At 36.4% G+C, this 25,664-nt stretch overlaps 3 pseudogenes across 3 annotated transcripts in view; all 3 read right to left on the reverse strand.

Annotated features, from left to right (window-relative positions):
* Positions 1-25,664, reverse strand: part of LOC147514126 (putative arabinosyltransferase ARAD1) — a 60,530-nt pseudogene continuing 34,866 nt past the window's right edge. The window contains exons 4-8 of the transcript XR_015217457.1: positions 2,309-2,436; positions 2,065-2,212; positions 1,133-1,243; positions 810-878; positions 1-332 (exon numbers count right to left, since the gene is read on the reverse strand). The product of XR_015217457.1 is annotated as a putative arabinosyltransferase ARAD1 (transcript). The remainder of the gene's footprint in view (positions 333-809; positions 879-1,132; positions 1,244-2,064; positions 2,213-2,308; positions 2,437-25,664) is intronic.
* Positions 4,515-8,651, reverse strand: LOC147514127 (co-chaperone protein p23-2-like; annotated as a pseudogene). Its single transcript, XR_015217482.1, has 7 exons — positions 8,641-8,651; positions 7,632-7,813; positions 6,834-7,081; positions 6,076-6,082; positions 5,866-5,913; positions 5,737-5,779; positions 4,515-4,836 (listed from the first exon to the last, which is right to left on the reverse strand). The product of XR_015217482.1 is annotated as a co-chaperone protein p23-2-like (transcript).
* Positions 9,465-16,552, reverse strand: LOC147514128 (protein RRP6-like 1; annotated as a pseudogene). The gene is made up of 15 exons (XR_015215904.1): positions 16,430-16,552; positions 16,177-16,389; positions 15,762-15,917; positions 15,129-15,287; positions 14,955-15,038; positions 13,780-13,859; positions 13,608-13,658; positions 13,395-13,503; positions 12,627-12,706; positions 12,439-12,485; positions 12,079-12,166; positions 11,808-11,977; positions 11,158-11,475; positions 10,966-11,061; positions 9,465-10,366 (listed from the first exon to the last, which is right to left on the reverse strand). The product of XR_015215904.1 is annotated as a protein RRP6-like 1 (transcript).

A 25,664-nucleotide genomic window follows, 5' to 3' on the forward strand; every position in this document is an offset into this window, starting at 1 on the left:
AGCATTCTATCCTATCAATTTAGCAACTTTGAATTAATATCAAAAGGTAGATCTTGTAAATCCATTGTAATACATAATATGTACCAATCTTTAGAAATACAAGGGCACAGCAAACTAAATAATGGCACATCCCGAACATCGACGTGATATATGGAAACATGTACATGACCAGTGTAAGCATATGCAGCACACTGCACACCAATGCTCCAGCAATCACAATAGACTTGTAATATTCGCTTGCTTGCATTCACATGTGCAGAGACTTCTTGACTCTCTTACCACACGCTGAGATCGACGGACATCATTTTGATGCTTGACAACTTGCCAGCAATCTGTTACAAAGTGAAAAAGTACTATTTATGTATAAAACTCTGCACAAAAACAAACAGAAAGTAAAGAAGAAATGACTTTACGAAAATGTTTATTCTATGGGATGTCTCCTCGTCTTATTACTTTGCCATAATGATAAAAACATGTTTACATGACTTTATGGATCTTAATAACAACTGGGAGAAACAGATATTAGCTTGAACATGACTCAACAAACCACGTTTCAAAACTACTTAATGGAACATGTTCTGCATTAGAAGTTTCTAATCAAGAGGAAAAAACCACCGGCATTGACCAAATACTCAACTTATGATGGATATGATGATGTTCAGATATCACCTTACACTCCTATAATATTACTTATCACTTTATCAGTATCCACCCAACCCTACTATTTTTGTCAGCACTCAACAGGCACAAATACACAACCTAGCAAAAAACTGACAAAAATATTGGTAAAAAAAGATAGAATCACGAACCATTCTCCAAGCTAAATCTTCAGGACCCAGAGGCTGAGCTGGACTGGAATATAGAAAATGCTTGGAGTACTGAAAATTTGAGAACATATCTAATCAGTAAAGTTTGGTCTAAATTAAAGCCATCCTACTGGAACTGGCTTACACAGAAAGAGCACAAAATACACTTCCAAATTAATAATAAAAATGTGAATTCCACGACTTTGTTGGTTCAGCTTTTCCACGTACGAAGTGGAGTTGTTCTGTACAATGGGAAAGCAGAAATCCAACCAATTAACATGAAAGTAGAGACACTGCAGTATCAAACACTCCCACAAAACACATACCTTGGCAAGGTTGGCTCTCATTTTTTTGATGTTCCCACGACTTACACTCTTGAAAAATGTCAGAAGCCAACCTGGCTGTATGGCATCGCTGGAAGAAACAAATAGAGCTATCTGCATACAGGTAAAAAAATGTCTCACTATTGGACAAATCAAACAGCAAGTGCATAAAAAGATAAAAAAGAAAGCATCAAGGCCAGGATATGGACAGTCTCACGGTTTTATACTTGGCAATGTACCCGAGGCCTAGATCTCAACATACAAGGCCATAACCTCAATTTCACACAACAAGGCTCATAAGGTTTTAACCTTGATTCAAAATCATAGATTACCCCCAATGAATTTCTTATGCACCAAAAGGACCTTAACAGAAATTCTAAATCCATGTCCCTTTCATTTAAGGCAGCTTATATGCTCCAAAAAAATTCAGAATTTCTAATCTTGAAGACGACCTGATAAATTTAAAGGAATGATGTCAACCGGACCACCCAAATTATATGGGATGTTGATGCAACTGAGGACCCATGAGTTATCAAAAGTTCTTGATTTCGAGCAGAAAACAATACATAACAGCTCAGCTGACCCCAAATATTCGTTCCTACAATAAATTATTGTCTTACATGCAACCTAGACAGCAAGTTAGACATGACTTGTTTTTCGGCGACCTATATAGGCAGAAATTGGGTTTACACACTAATGGTCATTCCGCACACAATCCATGTTGCACAAAACCACGCCCTCTACAGCTTTGAGCAAATAGAGGAATGCCTTCTCACAGCGTTTAGGACAACTAACTTTACTATCGTCCTAATTCCATTTGAGTTGAAAGGAGAATATGTTACCAAATAAATTTTTATTACTCACAAAAGTCAAAACCTTGCATTTACAATAACAAGAATAACAAAATCTCAAAATTATTCCGGGGAAATTCTCACAGCATTTCTTTTCAGCCTCCCACGAAAGAAGAGCAGTGTGTCTCTCTTAGATTCAGTTGTTGACAAACATATGGCATCACAGACTTCAACATTGGCGACATAAGGAAGAATGAGATCCCTTTCAAGCCAAACTTCACCAGGCTTGTACCTGCATATTCTCAAATATTAACTTCTGTAAGGAAAAGATATGTAAGTAGGCATTTAAACTTTAGTTGGATCAAACAAACATGCGGAAACTTCTCACCAATTCCCTGTGGAGTTCATAAATCTGCGTACGGACTTGAAAGACCAAGGGTGATGAACTGGAAGTATGTGGTCTCTGCCTTCAGACCTCTTCCAAGCAGGTTGGTCTGTTACCCACTTTAGAGCCTCCTACATTTAAAAAAATTGCAACAGGCAGAAAGAATTTAAGATAATATACAATCCCCATATTGTAAATGACATTCACTTGTAAGACCAGGTTCTCCATTTTAATTACAAAAAACTAGATGCAAACCTTCAGGTGCAGCACGTATTGAGTACTCAACTCTCAATTGCTATCATAAATCGATTAATGGCCAACACTAAAATTTGGAAACTGGAGATGGGTTATGTATGCTTCAGTAAATGCAAAGAGGATAGCACATGAGAAAGTTTTAAGCTGAAAAGAATAATGAAGAAACGAAAGACGACACATTACGTATGATCCTAGAGTTGTATCATGATACTATGCATCACATTCAATTAATAACTCGCATGGACAAGTTTAAATCACAATAGCAAGAATACAAGTTTTAACATGTCAGTTTCTCATAATATCAAGTCCTTCTGATCATATTTATTAAGTCTTTATTAGTAAAAAAACTACACTAAATTAAACATAGATATCGACTAATACTTATCTAATTTTTGAACCATCACATTTCTATCTAACATGTCATATATCAACAGCTAAACCAAAAACCTTGGCGCCCAAGGTAATTTCCATCTGTTTGCTGTCTTCTCTCTGCTGCATTTCATTGTGGCCACTTGTTTGGATTTGTTTTCTTTCTTTATTGTTTTGTTAGTATCAAAACCACAATATTCGCGTGCAATTGCTCAAGTACAACACTAGCACTCTAGCAGTTAAACTATTTTAGTATCATTAGGATTGACTGATTGACTGTGGTTTGTAGATTGAGACGATTTTATCACTTCCTTTGGTATGAATTAGCTGTGGTTTGCTCAGGCATAATTATCTTTTTTCCTGGTATTTATGATTGCAGCACACAGATATGGTGATGTTAGTAATGATTGGGCTTGCAATCTTTTTAGCAGTTGTCCCATTGAAGATCATCATAATGACCTCAGTAGTATATATTTTTTATCACGAATGCCATGAAGCGTGGCAAGAATGCTGAAAGTGACAGAAGCCAAAGACGCCTAAAGGAGTGGTGGGACTCAATTCCAGCCATTCCTGTACAGACTGAAGACAAGACACCATAGTGTAGGGTAGATAGAATCATAGAAAACACACACATTAGAAAAGTTGGTTCAGCGCTTTCTGTATTTTCTGTATCCTCTGTCTTCTACATGAGCGGATGAGCCTGCAAGTTCCTTGGTGATCTCAGCATGTCGACAGACTTAATTATATTGTAGCATACTACCGAATATGGATAAGTGAACTGATAAGAGATGTTTTTACTGGACTCAGCTGTTAAATTCTGAATAAGGTGCATTGGTACGGTATTTACTGTGTATATGAGTCCATCTTCTTCATGAGAACTCCAATTCACATCTTGGATAGTAACTTTTAAAGACATAATTTTGTCGGTCTAAGTTCAGAATTCAGATCATAGCATCAACGTCACAAATTGAACAGTGCATTGTCACCACTTTATGTAGATGCTGAGTTGCTGAACTTTGCCCTGAGCAACTAAAATCTCATTCTTGCTGTGACCACAGTACATTATCCATCAAGACATTGCGTTTTGTGCTAATTAAAATGATACTTAATGAAAAAGGTGTCTTACTAATGATATTTGACCTAGGATATCTAGTGGTTCAGTGTGGATTGTAGGCAACAAAATAAACTGTAACCTAAATAAGTAAATAATTTTTCTAGGGTGTGCAGGGTGTACCGGTGCTTGATTCAACAAACAAAGCTGATATAAGCCATTCGGGCTCTGCAACTGATGTCAACATTTAATCTGATATGCTCAACCAAAATGACACTACAGTTTTGGTCTTCTTGGATTACAGTTTGAACTCAGTAATTTCTTCAGTACTAGAAAACTGAGCCAAAAACAGGAATGGTGACAGGTATCATTTGACAGCCCTAATTTGCTTTTGTCTACAGAAGTAGCAGGCAATAAGGGCCAGCTAAACGCTCCCTTGACCTCAAACGGTTGAGAGATGTATTTTGAGTACGTTTTGTTTCCTAATCTTTTTTATCCTAAATCCTGGAACTGATAACAGATTAACAGCATCAATGTTGAATAACTACAACTCTACAAGCATTAAAGAAGTAAACCTGTAAATGATTAAGTCTACATTTCAGATCCCCAACACCTTAAACAAGATCCAGAAGCTACTAACTGGAGTTTGGGGACAATTTAACTATTGAAGTCTCTAAGTCGAAACATGGTGTACAGTGAACTAGGATGAGTCAGATATTTTACAAAACCAGGTACAAACATGTTCACCCTGCGTCTGACTTATTCACAGAGATATGCCTCCCATGATAAGTAACCGAGTTTCTTATGTCAGCATCAGTTTATCACTTCCCTCTAGCCTTCTCCAAGTCGGGGAGGTCTGCAAGTATTGATTCATTATCAGAATAAAATGCAAGAATATAACTGCTCGTTATCCATAGGAAGAATTAACTGAAGCATTACCCCAAAATAGCATGCTTAAAAATTATAAATGCCTTAATTTTCTTTATAAACAAAATAGAATATTTTCTCATAAAAAGTGTCAAAGTATCTATGAACTTTTTTCAAACAAATGGATTAAGGAAACCTCAAGCTAGACTAAATTGGTGTGATAATTATAGAAGATCTTCATTTTCTGCTAGTGATGGTCATTACATTATATATAAAAAAGAAGGGTCAACATCCTTGGTAACTGCTATTTGACACGTAACCAGGGCCAGCTCTGAGGCGTAGGCAGCATAGGCAGCCGCCTAGGGCCCCCACGAAATAGCCCACTGAAAAGACCTCCACTTGGTGCGACCAATACTATACTAGGCTCAGTTTTGTGTTTAATTTGTGAAAAATGCCTCTATCTAGAGTCGAACTTGGGCTGGAATAAAGAAAGTATAAGGTTATAACTAGTAGATCACTCTCATTTTGATGTTCAAAGTGCCTTACAATTACTTATTTACTTATAAACAATATGCATATGATTTTTCACTAGATATTTTGGGTTTTATAAAGGCCCGATTTTAAAAACTCCCCTAGGGCCCCCACAATCTCAAAGACGGCCCTGCACGTAACAGACTGATTGTCTAGTTAACAATGTCAGTAATTGACTATTAATAGACGCAAGTTTGCAAGTGGCTATTGGTTTGAAATTCAAGTCCCAAAACCCAATCCAAATACTTCCAGAAGAGAAAAGAGACAAATAGCAAGGAAACTGAGAAAGAAGTCATAGACCCTAAGAAAACATCACCCAGTAACAGACACAGAAAGTTGAAAAAGAAGCTAAACTCACACAACATTCCTTCCTCGTCGCTGCTCTCATCTTCACCATTATCCTGCATGATTATAAACATAAAGAGATATAACATGCAGCAGACATATAAAAAAAAAGTGCAATAAATAGGAAGGAGCATCAACTTACTGCAGCACCATCATCTTCAGAAGAGATCAGCTGTAACAAAAAAAGAGTCTGTTAGGTATCAACTTGATGTTTATTGAGCACTTGATAACTTGATATTGAAATTTCATGTATGAAATTGCTAACTGCTGAAAGATAACAAGAATGAAAAAGAGTAAACAATCAATGAATGTATTGTAACAACAGTATAGATTTCAGAAAATAGAAATATACACTAATGCTTGAATTGAAGATCTACTGTAGCACATATCAAATACATGTAATCTACTATTATTATTATTATTATTTATTATTTATTATTTTGTGTGTGTGTGTGTGTGTGTGTGTGTGTGTGGGGGGGGGGATAAACAAGAGCAAACAAAAAGGACAAAGACAACCTATGTTACATGGACACACCATATTTCAAAAATAATCTATGTTGGATACATATCCACGCATCCGTGTTGGACACACACTGACACATTATTTTTATTTTTATTTTTTATTGGCAAGCCTGTTTTAAATGAGATCAGTAACTCTTTGATGTTGGCGGGGTTCGAGCCCCAGACCTGGTATCATTACCCAAAGATTTTACCGACTTTGCTAATCAGCACCTACAAAAATGTGTGGGCAAACCTATTTTTAAAGAGATCAATACCCAAAGATTTTACCGACTTTGCTAATCAGCACCTACAAAAATGTGTGGGCAAACCTATTTTTAAAGAGATCAATAACTCAATAGTGTATAACGGGGTTCGAACCCCAGACCTCTAGTATCATCACCCAAAGGTTTTACCAACTAAGCTAGAAGGCACTTATACACCGACACATATTGGGTGTGATATACCTCAATTTTTGAGATTTCGCCGTGTCAGACAATCCGTATCCATGGCAAAGACAGATATGTATCTGTGTCAAAAGAAGACAACAGAGACGGGGCAGAGAGCGAGAGAGAGAGGGGAAGAGATTATATTAACTTTAAGAACTAATACCAAGTTATATTTTTATTTATTGAAAACCAAAATAAAGTTTTACAGGACATAAGTTCAACATTTAAGACATGCCAAATTATCTTACAGTTGAGTGACTCTTCCTCATCCTCGTCACACCATTTGTTCCAATCAACCTTGATGTATGGAGCAGGTTTTTCATCTGACTTAAGGAGTCTATTCCACCAACCTTTCTGCTCTTTCTGTATTGAGCAAATAATGTTTCTTGACCCAACACTTACCTTACATCCCTGCACCAGAACAAATCAGACATCATTAAAAAGAGAGGGAGATATATAAAGTAAAACTGGGTGGGTGGGGGTGGAACCTTTTGAAACCAACAAACTAACATAGCTGCCTCCCCAGCTGTGATTCTCTCTTGATAGAGAAGGCAGAAGAATATTCCCAGGCATTGAGTAAGAGAAGTGAAATACTCCCACATTTCCTTTCTACAAAGGGTGCCCGCATGACATTTCTATATTGAGTAGGAGAAGTGAAACGTAAAGCTATTCAGAAAGCTTTACGTTTTCCTTTTCTTTTCTTCTTTCCTTTTATCTATAGTGTGTGTGTGTGTTGAGGGATGGGGATCAAATCCCTCATTTGACATTTCTATATAGAGGATTTTTCCATCACTCAGTCTCCCACCACAAATCCCATCCCTGCAAAATCTTTTTTTCGTTTACTTTTCAAGGTGTGACGGTTGATGTGTGGAGTGGTTGGTGGAGAAGGGAAATGAAGGCATGGGAAAACTAAAACCTAATCCAATCTATGACTTTAAGTAAAGAGTGTCAGCATGCATACCTCAGGATCTGTTGTCCCATAAAGTGCCAGACTGAAGTCAAAAGATTCACCTTGTGCTCCCATGGCCAAGAAACTAAACAACCCTTGAGCCACTTTTCACAGAGACATTCTTTGCATCGGGTAAAGCAATGGTGAGGTAGACCTTTTCAGAGCGCTGTGCCCACAGAACTTCTGGATGCCGACTGCACACATAAAGCGGAAATGTCACTTTAGCCCTCCAAGCCAACTCTTAAGAGATTTTGTAGCATATTGGAACCATTCTTCTTGGATTATGCAGAAGCCTAAATACTTAAACACTTGATGTAAAAGATATAAACATTACAGAAATAAATCTCTGAAAAAGTAAGAGAATAACAACAATCTAAACAGTAAAAGCACGAAAAAGGAATGAATTAGTAATTGTGACATTACACAACGAAACTTTCATGCAACTGAAACACATATTTGCCAATGTGCGAATGAGATGGTTGATTTATAGAATAGTGTCATAGTGACTCTCTCTAAGAAGGAACTCACTACAGATAAACAGAGTTCCATCGCCGTCTTTCAGCAGGGCCTTGGTGTCTCATTATCCTATTGTAAAGGGACTCATTTTACCCTGATGTTAAAATTTTGTTCAAGGTTTGTAGCAGGAGCATCTATATCACGTTACTAATATTAATACAACCGACCGAAAGTTATTAGTACAAAGTTTTCCACTCAAGCAATATTAGTACAAGAAACTCAAAAGAAGTAGTGTTACAATGCAGTTATATGGCCTCGGGCCACATGCATGTATGCATTACCAATTACCAATAAATAAACAGCTTAAACTAAAAATCTTTAGTCTTTGTAGTCTAAAGCTTAAATGTTTTGTAAAGGAATCATCACAGAGTCAGTTGTACAACAAATATGGCAGTAATTGAATTTCAAGCTCAATTTGCATACTAAAATCATGATAAATGTGCAGAAAAGTTATAACCTTGCAAATAAATTTTCTTTTCCAAGAGAGAGAGAGAGAGAGAAGTACCTGGTTGACATGGTGAGAATGTGAAGGGAGAAATGAATGGAAAGAGTTTTTGAAGCGAAACCCTAGAAACAGAGAGAGAGATTTCAAAGGAATCGAAAAATGGTTTTTATTGGAGGGAAATTTGAGGTGGAGTCTGAGGAGGGAAAGCGAAAAAACACACCAAATATCTGTCTAATTTGCTCCGGTAATAAATTGAGAGTGTTTCTACAGCAACTCACACTTTTGAACCGAATTTGTGAACACACTGACGTGGCAAGCAGAGAGACCTTGATTTTCAGTACTTTTTTGACCAATACACATGCATCTCCTGTCTGATGAGTGTCACGTCAGTGTGTTCACAAATTCGGTTCAAAACATTCGTTTGCTATAGAATTTTGGATAAATTGAAACGTGGGCACAAATTTTTTTTTTACCCTTGTCTGTTGCAACTTGCGATGCGAATTTAGTACACAATGGAATTAGTTAATTATAAGAAGCTAATACTAGATAACTGCTAAGCAGTGGGAGCCTGAGCAGAAAGTGGAGAAGAGAGAGAGAGATGGGTTGGGTGGGAAAAGAGAGAGAGTTAGGATTTAGTGGAGAGAGATAGATGAGAATAGCCAGACACAAACCAACCTAACTACCCCACCCCTCCCAAAAACATTCGCTCAGTCACTTGATTAACATTAAAAATCAGAGATTCCAACCGGTAATACAGAAGACCTACTTGCTTTCTTTACTTTCCTTTTTTTCCTTGGTAAAGGCGTAGAGCTAAAAATTTGTTCCGTCTCCTACTATGGTTGGGTACTTACTTACGGAACATATGCACAGTACTGATTCCCTGATTATCAAGATATTCACTATTGTTGGAGCTTTATATCAATGCATTAAAATTGGCTTAGCCATCTTAAGTTACAACCAACTCACACACTAACGACCACGATATGGTCTAGACGTCTAGTCATATTTTGGTATATATGGTGGTTCTTGCGCAGTACAATAGCTGCTTGTATTGCACAGTAATAGATTTGGTTTCCCAGATGATTATTCTTTATTTTAATTTTTGTTTTGACTTTTTCCATTTTTTGTTTCAGTGAGCATAGCCACACGAGGTCAGCACACCACATGCAGTTCAGGGTCAACCAAACGACTGGTTCCCAGCATGCAGAAATGTCTGATACTCTTTTGCTTGCTGAAAATCCTTTGTCACTTCATCTTTACGGAACCGGCTGATGATTGAACCGTTACACCCCTCTCTCAAACTCAGTAAGCTCTTAAAACCTTGATTGCCCTCTGTTAGCATTTCTTCCTCTTGGCTTAGCTTCACTCTTGTCTGCTTCGTTGCTGCTGAACAATCAAATGCTCTCAATTGTGAATCATCATCCACTTGTCTGGTCTTCCTCGTCTCTCTATTCAACTTAAAGGACTTCAAAAACCTGGTGGATAAGGTGGAGAGAGATACAGTGTGCTCCCCTGCATTGAGTGCAGACCCTCTAGCGTCAGCATCATGCCTGCGACTGAAACAGCTATTGACAGCAGCAGGGAAACTCTGCAGCGGTTCCTGGTCAGCAAGATCAGCTCCCAATGAGGCCATATCTTCTAAGTTGGAGATCCCAGTTGGCATGGCATTGGATATTTTTGGGGAAGGAATTTCCTGGTTGTTTATTCCAAGTGGTTTCAACTGTTCACTATTGCTCATAGATAAGTTGCATGGAAAGACTGAGGATTTAATCTGCTCCACCTTGCCCTGAAACAAGTTTTTCTTATTCCAAGACAGGATATGAAGAAGAACCCCTATGAAGAGCAATATGAAAGACAAAAAACTGAAACAACAATCACTATTAAGAATGCCCAACCACTCTCTTGATTTTGACTGTTTAATTAGAGGTCACCTCTTAGAGCTTAAGTGAAACTTAAATGCAAGCAGGTACGACAAAATTTGGATGACAGATCAATCATTTATCGAGAAATAAAAGAGTGTAATCAGCCACTCGTCCACTCAGCTGTTCTTAGATCCAAAAAGGGAGGAAGAGATAATGAAAATGATGGATCATTTTTTTTCCTCAGTCAAAGTACAAACTGAAAACAATGGACTATACAGTATACACAAAATGCAAACTCATTTGACTCTGTATCTTTTCTGTATTTATTTATTTGTTTGGGGTGTGTGTGTGTGTGTGTGTGTGTTTATGATGAGTGTAAACTTATAACGGTGCTCCACAATACCTAACAGGAAGTAGAAACTCCACAAGCTTGATTATTTGAATCCATAACTGCCAAATGTAGAAGCATTCCTGCACTAACTTTTTCATTTCTGACTTTTGGAGGAAAGAAAGAAAAACTCACTTTGGAAACGGCATCAAACTTCAACTCTGAGTCTAAGTACTCTCTTCCAGGTACATGGCTGGTCTCATTTAGCACTTCCACTGTTGCTCCCGAAACCTGCAAAGATTAAGACAACTAAGCTAACCCACACCATGTCACCAAGAGAAAACAGAAGAGTGCCATATGTATCAATTGCTGGAGTTCTTAACATACAGCTTTTGCAGAATATGATTCCGCCTTCTCTCTTTCTTGTCCCGAAATGCTAATGCTTTCGACCTGAACTTCTGCAAGAAGAGCAACCTGATCATTCTTGTTTTCTCCACCTTCATGAGATAGCGTCAAATAGCTTCCTTCACGTGCTCTGCTACGTTGGACTGTTCCTCCCTCAAGTTTTGAATTTTCTTCCTTGACACAGCCAGAAGTTGACAAACATTTAATTGTCTTCTCATTTGCTCTATTACCACCGACACCATCAACTTTCTCTGGCTGAGATAACACAGTAGAAGTCAATTCTACATTATGCTCAGTCACCTACATATGGGATAAACAGATTATTAGCCATTACACACAAAAATCAAGGGAAAAGAAGTGCTGTCATCCTACACGTACTCTGCCATAAATTCAAATGCTATTCACCGAAGACACCCATCTGGAGCGTTCAGTCATTAGGTTCTCCAAACAACAGATAAATCTAGCAGAAACCTTCCTACATTGTGATTTGTGCTATGTGGATCACATGTAAGAGGACCTCCACTATCTGAACACCCAGATAACAATGTTGGGGGACAATTTGGGCAGTATTAACAAGACAGTCCATGAAGGATGCTCAATGATATTCAGTTACTAATTATATCTTATCTTACTATTTCTTGGCGCCTCTCCTGCAGTTGTTGCGCAACAGATTCGAAAGCAGCGCCATTCCGAATTGAACTCTTGATTATGTCAACAATAGAGTCAAGATTGACCTCAACATATGGGTGCTTTGATTTCACCAATCTCCGCAGCTTGCTAACAGTTACCGGCATTTGCCTGGCTAAAAGCATGGAAAAATGGAAGTAAGTTAAGTACTGATCATAATTAATTTAAAATTAGTATGGATGGAATTATCGACAGATTGCATGAATTTCCCAATACCAATCTCAAGTATAGTTTTGTTCGGCAATATGTAGCCAGTACTTTCATCCTCTGCACGGGCAACAGCGTCTCTCCATTCACAAAGCCCCTGCAATATCACCCTATATGAAAAATACGCCAGATAAAAGCAACTTCCTTAAGATATCCCTAATATCATTTGCAAACACCTAGCATCGAAATTCATCCACCTGGGCCTAACAGTTTATTCACTTTTCCAGTTCCACATTGATCCCTGAGCACAAGTTCTAGTATATGTCGACAGGTAGGATATATTCTTCCGACCTACTGTCTGAATCCAACTACAACTTATTCCTCGTGTTTTACAGGCACAATAACGAGATAAGGAAGTTTAAAACTTACAGCAACAATAGAAAGTTGGTGCTTAACTGAAATTGGCCTCTTGTACCCTGTCATCAAAATTACAAAATAATACAGTCTGAAAAATGAGTATTTAAATAAGCAATAAGGATGAAACATTAACCACAACAAATCCTGATCATTTCCATGCTTAACTTACAGATTACACTTAGGAACTAAGAGCAACATACCCATATATGTAAAGATATGACATATTTGTCAGGAGCTCTTTCTCATAAAGTTGCAAGCATCGTCATAACTGCCTATAGACCTGTAAGGCACAAGGAAATTTAATGACATGCAAAAATTCATATACAGAAGAAAATTCTGGTACATCTAAATTTTAGCGGAAAAATTGTATGCATGTCTGTGTAATTTCTTGGAAAGGAAAGGAAATCTATCATTGATTCAACTAACAAAACTATACACAGAAATAAAGCTTATTTGCAAAGAAAGACGACAACTTTTAGTAGTTCATAAGATCACACATCAAAGAATTTCAAAATCAATAAAACAAGAAAATGGATATAAAGATAAAATGTTTAAATGAACAGGATCTACCACTTACAAGTAAGACATAAGGCTGATGTTTCAGTCTTTCAGAAGATAAATCCGCAAATAAAATGTGGGGTCACTTATATTACTCAATATCTTGTGAATTGTCTTTTTGATCATTAAAATTTGAAAGTTTCCTATTACTATCAGAGTTTTAGATCATTGATTCATATAGTTAGCGAAGCCATTACTACTATCACCATGTGGCAAGTTTATCCATTACTATTTCTATGTAATCCTAACATGATTAAAACAGTGTGTTCTATACCCAGGAGGAATTGAACGCGACTACAATTTTGAAGACAAGAGGATAATCACCCCAAACAACAAAAGCATACCAAAGGCAAGTAACCTGCACATATTCTTTACTAATAAATGAAGCACAAGGTCTACAAAGACTATACCTCTAACAGAAGATCATTACCCTCTTTAGAACCAATAGATGCTGAAAACAGTCGTCTTCTCATTAGATCATACATGTACAACAGATAATGGGTATCTTCCCTAGCATATCTGTCAAGATTGATGACTACTTATTAGTGATCTCTAAAATGAGCACGTAGGCAACCAAACAAAACTAGAGAAAATACATCATAAAGCACATTTGAGGTTATTACTTGAGCATATCATCAGGAAGAGGCCGCAGCCTCCAATCAGCATTCTGGTAACTGCAAGAAGTATATCTTGTCAATTTTACAAAATTTGCATGATGTATTAGAGAAACAGAATGCAGAAAGTTAACAGGAAAAGGAATCTCCTAAAGCATGCCCATGACAGAAAATAACTTACTCTTTGTTAACAATAACTCCACAAAAGTAAAGTAGAAGATACTCTAGGCTGTTTCTCTCCAAATCCAACACCCTTGAGGCCTATGGATCCAACAAGCCAATCAATATCATTCCCAAGATTATTCAGAATTTTCGTTTTATAAAGAGGGGGGAAATGTCCAAAGTCCCAAAAGCACACATGAGAACATGTTCCTTTTGGTCATAAAGTAAGCAGAATAGCAACTCAGATACAAATAAGAACGATTAGGAGGACGTCGATGACAAGAAACAGAATCAGTTGAATACAAGGGTTGCCTATTACACATGACTAGCCATGAAGCATGTGACCAGGCATATCTTTTGCAAATGACAAAGGACAATGTTAACAAGCCATAAAGGTATCGCTTTCCCGTGTAACTAATGTACTGCTTGAATGATCTCACTCCGTACAAAACAAAACAACTGGAGACTCAAATAGGTAAGATAATGGATCTAGTCTTTGAATTTACATGTAAACCAAGTGAAGGTGCATCCTATTTCGGTACTACAGTGTGTGAACAAATCGCACTACGAAAAGCGTGATAAGGAAATAGAAATGAAGAACTAAAACATAAAAGCAATCGTCGGCAATTCATGCAGTCAATACAGATCATATGTGCAAGTCATTGCTAAATGTAATTGTTAAACCCTAAGAATGGACGTCTATACAGGTAAGCCTGTCCAGGTGAGCAGACACAATGTTTCTTTCACTAGTGCTTACGCCTTTACTCTGATGTTGGGCTTGTGAAACATGATTTATTTGACTAAGCATTTAAATGAAGTCGGCAATTAAATGCCCATGGAAACCACTACTTCACGTGCATTTACAATTCAACAAAGTCATGTGCGAAGAAGGCCATGAGTAATAAAATTGACCATGAGGGGCACCTAGATGAGGAAAAACATATACCAAAATGAAAATATTCAGACAGACAATATTGAAAAACATTTGGTATGGGTAACACATGCAATTTTAACAACGAGGGCGAACTTTTAAAAAGTATGAATAGCTAGTAATCAAATGAATGCCACGATAAGGTGTACAATGTTAGAACACCTCTCAACCACCCCACCATCTGAACCGAGTATTTATGTTCTAAAAACAATGTTGATATTAGAAAAAATATTCTTTTTCTATAATTCGGTGCAAGGAAAAACCTGGTGAGTGTCGAACAAATTGCAGACATATATACCAAAATCTCGTTGAAGCCACACTATATCACGATCTGCTCCATGCATGACCTAATATAAAAGTGTATACATTACAAGTCAGGTAAGTGTAACCATACCACAGATACAAGTAAAGGACAGGCAAAAGTAAAGAGATTTAACCTTCCTTTTAGAGGGGTCTTTAAAGACGTCCCTGAGGTATGGGCCAATATGAACACGAAGTTTTAGTGTATCTATGACATAATCCTCCGTTCTAGTAGAAATTTGCATCAAGCAGGTCAGTCCTTGAAAGGATCGGTATTGATTATGCTCCAAATCAACCTATACCAAACAAGATGACTAAAGTGAATAATGCAAGAAAAGGTCATTTCAATCGTGATCTTAAAACTAAAATTTATCTTTTGAACTACCGTATGACCAACATCAAACTGAACAAAACCGTCACGAGCTATATTACATTGAATAACGTGCTAACGGGCAAATTATTTGGGAAGTACAGTCTCCTTTACACTCATAATTATTTAGGCATGTACTGACTTCAATGGTTTCCTCGGATAAAATCATCATAAAGGCTTCTCACAAGCTCAATTTACATTGACGCTCTTAAGGAAAATACTATCAACTAGGATGAGGTTCCTTGATGGATAATATAGACTTCCAATCTGACTAAATTCTGGACAAAGCAGATACTAAACTCCACATCCCAGAGGTTAAATGTGTCCCCGTTACTTTTAACTATAAAGATAAATAACACAAAGCTAGCTAACTGTTAATCATCTTAATGTAAGTAAGTACCGCAAACTCATCCACAGAGCGTAACTTAGCGGCTAAGTGCTTTAATTCTCTGACTTCTTCCACAAGCTTGAATGGAGTATTCTCCAAAGGAAGTGATTTTACTGGCTCAATTGATCCCACATTTTTATCAACAAAATCCGACCCAGATAGTTTTTCCTGCATATAAAGATGAACTGTTTATCACAAAGCACGAAATACAACAAATATAATTCCTCAAGAAACAACCACCAGAGAAACACAAACACATTGTATGTGATATATCCTAAACGTAGCTTTTTATCTATATGTCAAAAAAAATGTTTTTTATCTTGAAACAACATCTCTCTCATTTTTTTTAGCCAAAAACAATTCAAGACTCCAAAGTAACTGACAGCATGTAAAATAGTCTATAGTAAAACTGTAAATCAATGCATACCAAAGGATGAACAGGTCTAGTTCCATCATCAGTCCTCTGCAACCAAACATGTTCAAACGGCTGATTCGAATTATTAACAAAGATATTAAACTCGTCTTGCGGTTTCGGTATACTTGCTAAATGAAATGCCATCATTTTCTTTTCCTTGCCATAATAATTCTTCTTTCTCCCTTCACCAACTTCAAACCCGTCTTCTTCTTTTCTCTTTAACATCTGTAATTAAATTTAAAACAATATATCGTTTCAAGATTACCTCTTTCTTGGGCTGTGATCAGTCAAAGTGTGAAACCGAAGAAAAGGTTTTAACAGTTTTAACAGTTTTTTCTTTTTGAGTGTTTCTTCATTGATCACGTGACACGCGTGAGATATTTTCACACGTTGAGGCGCGTGAGGGAATCATTGATTTGAGATTTTTTTAGCATTTTGATATTTATGGGTTTTTTTTTTGTTATATATACTCATTGATGCTGCTAAAAAAGTACTATTGTGTTACTATATATTTTATTTGTTTTTCCTGCTGATCAACCATTATTAAAATTTAAACTTGAGCGAGTTCACAATTATACACTTTGGAAGAGGTTCCTCCGTGCCTTTATCCCCAGTAGATTTATGGCCCCCTCACAAATTTATGTTTCTTGTAGAATTATTAGTTGTAGAACTTTTAAAAATGTTTTATAATTGGTTTGATTTGAAACTCTAAATGAAATTGCTTGCACTATGTAAGCCGGTAGTCCATCTAGCAGGTTACGCTAGGAGAAGGGACAATCGAAATGCAGAGCCAACTCCCTCCCTAACCATATATAATGGCAAAAATTGAAAGTTTGAAGTTCACTGCCATAGATTTAATTGCTCTCTCATGTAAAAATTTTAATGTTACATAATGGGGTGTATGGAATCCTTTCTAAGCATAACTAATAATTGCAAAATTAGTTTGAATATAATAATTTTAATATAAAATTTTATGAAATAGATGATACTAAGCAGTGAAATACTAATCTTGTGTTACCAAATAACGGTCTTGGTGTAATATCAATATATATTGTTGACTAGGCACCCGTTAATCTTTAACAACTCGTTAAGATGATTTTACCCAATGGTTTCTGTCCATATAAAGAATTTTAATGCTAATTGTGAAGAAAAACAAAATAAATAATCAATTGGCACATAGAATTGATTGTTTTGACATAAAAACACACCGGTACTTATTTTGAGTTGATCTTTAACAACTCGTTAAGATGATTTTACCTGATGGTTCCGTCCATATAAAGAATTTTAATGCTAATTGTGAAGAAAAACAAAATGGAGAATCAATTGGCATATAGAAGTGATTGTTTTGACATAGAAACACACTGGTGCTTATTTTGAGTTGATCTTTAACAACTCGTTAAGATGATTTTATCTAATGGTTCCGTCTATATAAAGAATTTTAATGTTAATTGTGAAGAAAAACAAAATGGATAATCAATTGGCATATATAGAAGTGATTGTTTTGACATAGACACACACGGTACTTATTTAATTTTGAGTTGATCTTTAACAACTCATTAAGATGATTTTACCTAATGGTTCCGTCTATATAAAGAATTTTAATGTTAATTGTGAAGAAAAACAAAATGGGGAATCAATTGGCATATAGAAGTGATTGTTTTGACATAGAAACACACCGGTACTTATTTTGAGTTGATATTTAACAACTCATTAAGATGATTTTATCTAATGGTTTCGTCCATATAAATTAAATAATTTTAATGCTAATTGTGAAGAAAAACAAAATGGATAATCAATTAGTATATAGAAGTGATTGTTTTGACATAGAAACACGCCGGTACTTATTTTGAATGAATAAATTTATACGAATTTAGCCATATTCGTACACACTAACATGTTTAACTTCTTCAACAACATAAGAATTGAAATGAGGATGAATAATCAAGATATATAAGCACCGTCTCGACAATTACATTTGGCAATATTATGAAAATGACTAATGTTAAAAAGATCAACTTACTCGTCTTTCCAACAATTTAGCTTGGGTGCAACTTAATAAGTATCTCTGTGGTCATCAAAAAAATATGTTGAAATCGAGGGTTTTAATCAATGACTATGTTTACTACTCTCCTTCAGTGTTGAGAATTATACTTGCTGTTCAAAATGGCCCGTTTTAGTCGCCGTGGATTCTTTGGACATCCATCATGATAACTACCACTGTGAGATCTATGAGGGCAACGATAGTGTGAATTATAACCCTAATTGGGACCACCAGTTAATGATAGTAGAGTATGATATTATTAGAGACTCTAAAAGTCAATATTAGTTCACGCAAAATACTTTTGGAGAGGATTGGGGAATAAGAGGTATGATGAAAATTCATATGGTTCACTAGGTGAAAACATGATTTTTTTTACTCCTGGTCCGGATAGGAATTGACGGGTACTAATAGTCAAGAATATATTTGACGGGATTTTTATTAAATTGATGGTCCATAACCGTCAAACAAAAAATTGATGATCCACGCTCGTAAAGAAAATTTTCCCCGAAATCTCAGTCGAAGTGCGAATACCTTCCCCCCAAAATTTTCGCTCTTTTCCAATTTTCTCTCTTTCGGTTTCTATTTTGTTAAAACTCAACCAAAAACTCACCGTCATATACAATCTCCTTCCATACCTCACAAGCAGCAGCTACTTCACGACTCCATTTGCAAGCCTCGCGCCAAAGCCAACAATTTCATCTCTACAGCAACTTCAAACAACTTCCGCCAAAGCTAACAAATTCAGCAAGCTTCAATTTCACCGGTTTGTTTCTTTTATTTAGAAAAGATGTTACTTTTTCTTTAATTAGTGTATTGGGATGATGCATCTTTCTCATGAAGTCTGTTTTCAAGTTTGTGCTCTACCCTTTGAAAGTCATAATCCGCCCATTCTCTAAAACTCACATGACTCTTCTAATTTACATCTAACAATGGTAAAATATATAACTATAATATGAAATTTATATTCTGAACTGTTAGGTGTGACACAGTCAAGTTTTATTTTTGGATTAAAATAATAGAAAACCATATATTTTTCCATGTACTGTAACACCAATGATATAATTGTGAAATAACAATCTAAGTACAGTACGAAATTGATGAACTTATTATGTGACACAATGCACGACCGTACGGCATGTTTAAATAAAGTTATGTGCTACAAGTAAATATATATTCTCAGTCTGAATAGAGGGAAAAAAATAAATAAATTAATATATAGGTGTTGGCTAGAATGGCATTAACTTAATTGGTTAATTGCTGGCGCAGTAGGATATTGAAAAACAATGTCACCGGTAGTTGGCGATGATTGCGCCAACACTGCTGTCAAAATAACGTATGCAAAAATACACAGAAAGAAATAAAACTAGGCATTATGAAGTTGAACCTTATACATGCATGCACAATATCAAGAAACAAAGTAACACAAGCTAAGAAAGAAACATAATAAATATACAAGAAACTTACTAGTGCCATTGCTATTGGTAGACGAATTATAAGGAGGAATACCAAACATCATTGTGGCTTGTTAATTCAATAAGGGAGAGATTGATGGAGAAGATACGTTCTACTACTCTAGTTATCTAGTTATCTAGGTATCATAACCCTTGTTTTTTTTCCCATTCTTGTAATGGGTTGCGTCAAAACTCTAACTTTTTAAATTGGTCGTTTTGCATATACACTACTACAGCTAGTTTTGATCGAATTTTAGTTAGTTTGCATCTCCTAAATGTTTGTGTGTTTTTTTTCTTTGTTTAAAAAGACTTATTTGTTTTAAGAAATGAAACACATATCATTATCGTTGTTATTGATATGCTATTGTTACTGCGAATTAATATTGTATAACGTTGTGACTTTTATTGCTTTATCAAAAATTTGAGTAAATTATTGTTGTTAAAATTGAGTTTTCACCATTCGCTTTTATCGAGTAATGGAAGTTTTCATCCTTTAATTGGATGCACTTCTTGGTGAAGATGTTGGTTTGTCGTGTTGAGGGTGTTGTCTATCAATTATATCAATTTTTTTTATAAACTATGTTTTATTCAATATGGTGAGGGGTGTTGGTTTGTCGAAAATGTTATTCGTGTGGTGATTGTCTAATGTAGGGGCAGAACTACGAATTTAGAGAGTCGGGGGCATAAACATAGTAAAAAAACTTAGTTGCATATCGACTCATGAAAATTTTGATTATATGGCTTTCACTACCACAAGTTTAATTTAATTAGTATGTTCTTGGTGATGTAATATTACTCGTTTGTGCGTGTGTGCTGCAAGTTGTATTAGTTAGTTAGTATGACACTTTATTTGATATGCAAGTGGTATTTGTATTGATTTTTTTTTGTTGTAAAAGATATCTACGAAAGTGCCAAGCAAGGCATGGATGAAGGCACCGACGTTATCTACGGAATACATTGAAGGTGCTCGTTCATTCATTAAATTTACCCAAAATAGTTTGGGGAGAAAAATTGATTGGTACTGTTGTCTTTGTATTGACTGCAGTAACCAAGAGAAGAGATCAGCTGAAGATATTTTTTACCATTTGATTCGTAAGGGTATAACAAGCTCTTACACATCATGGGTTCAACATGGAGAGCGTTCTTCCAGAAAAAATGTCAATGTTACTGTTGCTAGTACCTCAACTTGTGTCGGTAATGAAGAGATGCTTCCAAGAATGGTGGAGATGGTGAACGATACAGTTGGGCATAGTCAACCTAATAACTTGAATGCATGTCTGGATGAGGTGGATGAGAATCAAGATGAAGATGATGCTCCTGATGGTGATATTTCGCTAGATAATATTCAAATCAATATACATGAGGATGTTCGGTTCAAGAAATTGATGGAAGATGCATTACAACCCTTGTATCCTTCATGTGAAGGTGAACATTCAAAGTTGCCAGCGACAATTGAGCTATTGGGGATGAAGTCTAGACATCGGTGGTCCAATAATAGTTTCACACGCCATTCTTTGATTCTTAAAGAGGATTCTGCCGGATAAGAGTACATTGGCTGTTAAAACGGATAGTGCTAAAAGTATGATAAAGGCATTGCGTATGAAGTGTGAGGTTATCCATGCATGTCCAAATGATTGTATTTTATACTGGGGGAAGGAAAATGAAAATAGAGTTAGTTGTCCCACATGTGGTGCGAGCAGATGGAAGCCAGCTGATGAATCCAAGCCAAGGGCTAAACCTTTGCCAATGAAGAAGCTAAGATATTTTCCTTTAACAGAAAGGTTGCAAAAGATGTATAGTGTGCCGTGGCTTGCTGAGAATATGACATGACATGCAAAATCAGTTCCAAACCAAAGTCATATGCGACACCCAATAGATTCTTCTTGTTGGAAGTCTGTTAATTATCGGTGGAGCGATTTCGCTGCTGAGCCACGTAATATTCGATTAGGGCTTGCAACAGATGGATTTAATCCATTTGGTAACAACAATAGCATTCATAGTTGTTGGCCTGTAATGATCGTCCCGTACAATCTTCCTCCATCCTTGTGCATGTGCAAAGAGTTTGTAATGCTAACACTATTGATTCCAAGTAATCCAGGAGATGAAATTGATGTTTATTTGCAGCCGCTTATTGAAGAACTCATAAACTTGTGGTCCAAGGGGGCTGAAACTTATGATTCTTGCAGTAAGAAGACTTTCAACATGAGAGCAATTTTATTGTGGACTATTCACGATCTTCCAGCATATGGTCATATTTCAGGACGTAGAACAGCAGGAAGGTACGCTTGCCCAGTTTGTAGTGAAGGGATAGAGTCGAAATGGTTAACAAATGGGAAGAAATTTTCTTACATGGGGTGTAGGAAATTTCTGAAAAACAAAAACCATCCTTTCAGAACACAGAAATCCCAATTTAATAGGAAGGAAGAACATGGAGAGCATCCTCGCCGTTTGGTTGGTTCAGTAGTGAAGCAAAAATGAGCAAAATTCCTTATGTATACGGTAAGGTGAATGGTAAAAAGAGGAAGAGGGGTCAAACGAGGTTAAGTTGACCGGTTGGTTGAAGGATTCCATCTTCTTTAAACCGATTACCGGGAGGTATTTATTACCCTTTCTTTTCAATGCTCTATGTAATAGCACTGTAATTTATTGTTGACCACATCCATGAACTTCTTCTTGCTGCCACCATATCCTTGAACTTCTTCCTGTTTTTAGGCTTTTTCTTGTTGCCGGTACCATCCTTAGACTTCTTGTTGCCACTAAAAAAATAAAATATCACCTTCCCTTTGGATTTTCTGGTAGTACTTTCATATCCATTTCCTTATTGTTGGCCTCACCCATTGGCAGTTGATCAGACTTGTAGGTCTTTAGGGTAGCAATGCCAAGTCTCTGTCTTTAGGCCTCACCCTTGTTTCTGTATTATGCTCTTTTGATATTAAAATAAATGGTTGCAGCAAGACTAGTTGACCAGTCTTTTATCAAGCATGTCCTGCTACTAGTTACTAGTATTGCAATTATATTTTGCATATACTAATACTCTTCTCACATTTACTACAGCATCTTCCTATTCCACATAATGTAGACGTGATGCACGTTGAAAAAAATGTTGCAGATAATCTCTTTTCTTTAATCATGAACACTAGTAAGTCGAAGGATGGTATGGCAAAGACGAAAGATCTAAAGGCTATGAAGATCAAAAAGAAGTTGTGGCCTGTGAAAATTAATGGGAGGTTATCGTATGCTAAGGCTCCTTATTGTCTTTCCCCGCTCGAGATCCCTTGATTTGTAGAACTTTGTACCAATTGAAGGTTCCAATCGGATATAGTGCAAATTGGAAACATAATGTGAACTTAGATGATTTTCAATTGAAGAGTCTAAAGTCACATGATTATCACATCTTGTTACAGCACTTATTGCCAGTGTTGTTGATGCATGCGTTCAAGAAACATAAGCCGTTGCATGCAGCTATTCGACAATTTTCTTTGTTCTTTAATGTCTTGTGTTCGAAGGTTATTTGTCGTGCTGAACTTGAAAAAATGGGACAGCGTGTTGTGGAGTCACTATGTGTGTTTGAAAAGTATTTCCCCGCATCATCTTTTTGTGTCCATGACACACCTTGTTTTGCATTTGGCGGAAGAGGCTCAAATTTGCGGACTAGTTAGATATCGCTGGATGTATCCATTTGAGAGGTCAATGTTACTTCAAAACTAATTATGTTATTCATTAGTTTTTGTGTATATTTACATTGATTAATTACACACCACAGATGATGAAAACATACAAATCGTGACGTAGGGAACCCAAAATTTCCGGAAAGGGTGTATTGTCAACAATACCTTATGGATGAAGCAATGAAATACTGCATGGAATATATCCCGTCAAGCAAAAAGAGAAATACATAAGCAAGAAGAAAAGGCTGCCTTGGATGATAAAACTGAGTGTGGCTACCCTATTGATAAAAAGGGAAGGACTACTTACTCGAAGTTTGCAATACCAAAGAAGCACGCAAATGGGTTTTGAGAAAGTCAAGTAAAAATGTTGAGTGGGAAAGGTAAAATTAGATACCACTTATGCTTCAATTTCATTTATTATGTCTTTCTACATTTTAATAATAAATGTACATTGTTTACAATTACAGAAGTATGAAACATACCTCCAAAGCTTCAAATCTAGGGGTAAAAGTCGTAGGGTCATTGCATCATCAGAAAAGGAGATGGAGTATATTCCTTGGCTAAGGAAACAACTTGAGAAAGAAAAAGAGTCTAAATTCAAGATGCTTGTCGATGGGTCATCCTTTATTGCAAAGTCATATAATTCCCTACGCAAAGAAATGGATATGTTTTTGTTGTAATGATGATTCGTGGTTTAACTCAACAACCCAAAATAGTGGTGTCTCAATGAAGACTTTTACTAATTTCAGAGCAAGTGCCAAAGACAAAAATTTAGTGGAAGATGAAGCCACTTATTATGGAATCATTAGGCAGATACTTGAGTTAGATTACCATAAGTTTAAACAAGTAGTGTTCTTTTGTGATTGGGTGCGTATTGAAGATAAAAGAAATGGATGCGTTGTTGATCCATATACAAATCTGGTATATGTTAATTTGAGTAGGTGCCAAAGAAATATGAATGAGGATGATGAACCATTCATTCTTGCTTCTGAAGCCGCTCAAGTTTTCTATTGCAAGGATCTTAGTAGAGATAATTGGCATGTCGTCTTGCATGCTCCTAAGATATTGAACCATGATGTGGATGTTTATGAAGACCCCTTAGTCTTTGAAGCAATGGTAAACTCAGATGGTTTAGCATCTGCTTTAATGGGTGATATTGATGGTGTTGAAGTTTAGTGGATAGTAAAGTGAAATCAGATTAGTGCACACAATTGTAACTCTTTTTTTTTCCGCTGATTTGGATATTGCATTTTTTTTAATTAATTTGTGTCCGCTCTTTGATTTGGTGTGACACTTATATATTGCATTTTATTTCTATTTTCGTAAAGTCGAGCTTTTTGAATATATCTAATCTTGAATGGCATGATGTTCTTGTTTGAAATCAGTTTGCGTTTGGTGAATTCATTACTTACATTATGTCTAGAATTTGGTGAACTCATTATTTAGATTTGAATCAGTTATGTCGCAAACCGGATCTGATCAACCTAGTGATTATCAACTTGACTTTGAACCTAGTGACTCCGAAGAAATCGAGGAACAACATACAGGTGACTATGATATTGATTTATTTTCATAAATGTTTAGTTGTTATTGCTTTTGTTTTGTTGTGTAATCTAAGATATTGAAATCTTTAGGTCCAAAGAAGCAAGTTCGGTTCAATTATAATGGGCTACCTGTTGGTCCTGGTTCTACTCAATTTGTCACCTTTATAGGCAAAATGGCTAGAATGTATTGTGCACCTACTTACGCTGACTGGCCTACTGTGCCAGAGGATATCAAGAAACACGTTTTTAAGAGAGTAACAGTAAGTACATTATACTCTTATTTTATTTTTATTTTTCCCCCCTCTAAGTACATTTCTAAACACATTCTTCTGTGTTGAATGCATCTACGGCCAAGGAATCAGTTTATACTATAATTTCCTTGCTGCCATGTCTCAATGCCATGCCCATACCATGTGCCACTGCTCGCAGTTCAACTGACGAGCCATTGTTGGCTGCTATAACCTCACCTGTGTCATTGCGTAGTGTTGCAGCACATCCCCCCACTGATCCTTGTAACGTCCCATTAGTGTTTAGATTTTGAACCCTCGTTTCTCTATTTTCCCACTTACTGGCATTTATTTCCTTCTGCTTGTGTACTCCCTCCTTAGCATCATCATTCTGAATGAAGGTTATTTCATATATAGCCTTACCCATGAACACTATCTGATGGATACTAGGATTCGAGCAAATACTAGGCAAGCTAGACTACACTTAGAGTGAAGAAATTAAAATAAAAACCGCTCAAGGATCGGAGTCTAGTTAGAGTGTTCTGTGATATGGGTTATCGAATAATTGT

Source organism: Coptis chinensis, chromosome 3, assembly GCF_015680905.1.
Source record: "Coptis chinensis isolate HL-2020 chromosome 3, ASM1568090v1, whole genome shotgun sequence".
Taxonomy (NCBI): Eukaryota; Viridiplantae; Streptophyta; class Magnoliopsida; order Ranunculales; family Ranunculaceae; genus Coptis; species Coptis chinensis.